Source organism: Sinocyclocheilus grahami, unplaced genomic scaffold (genome assembly GCF_001515645.1).
Source record: "Sinocyclocheilus grahami isolate Dianchi unplaced genomic scaffold, SAMN03320097.WGS_v1.1 scaffold327.1, whole genome shotgun sequence".
Classification (NCBI taxonomy): Eukaryota; Metazoa; Chordata; class Actinopteri; order Cypriniformes; family Cyprinidae; genus Sinocyclocheilus; species Sinocyclocheilus grahami.
Window position 1 is genome coordinate 1,069,774 of NW_015505506.1, and position 272 is coordinate 1,070,045.

Here is a 272-nt window from a genome sequence, read left to right on the forward strand (position 1 = left end):
TTAATTTCTGTTTTTCTCCTTTCACAGAAGCGCTGCAGGTGCATGATGCGACGATTGAATCCTCACGGTCTTGTTTATGCTGCTATTCGCGCATATAAAGCTAAAGCCCTGTACAAAACAACACCAAAAAAAAGACATTCTAATCTTACTGATTAACGATCGACTAATGAGCTTCGTTTGACGGTCAGGAATATAAAAATGAACAAAATGCTGTCAATCTACAATTCTCCACCGTATTTACTATGCTGTGCGCAAGTTCATGTAACTCAAAA

At 38.2% G+C, this 272-nt stretch overlaps 1 protein-coding gene across 4 annotated transcripts in view; it reads right to left on the bottom strand.

Annotated features, from left to right (window-relative positions):
- Window positions 1-272, bottom strand: part of LOC107602467 (mitofusin-2-like) — a 31,366-nt gene that overhangs the window by 11,028 nt on the left and 20,066 nt on the right. The gene's annotated exons all lie outside the window — the stretch shown is intronic.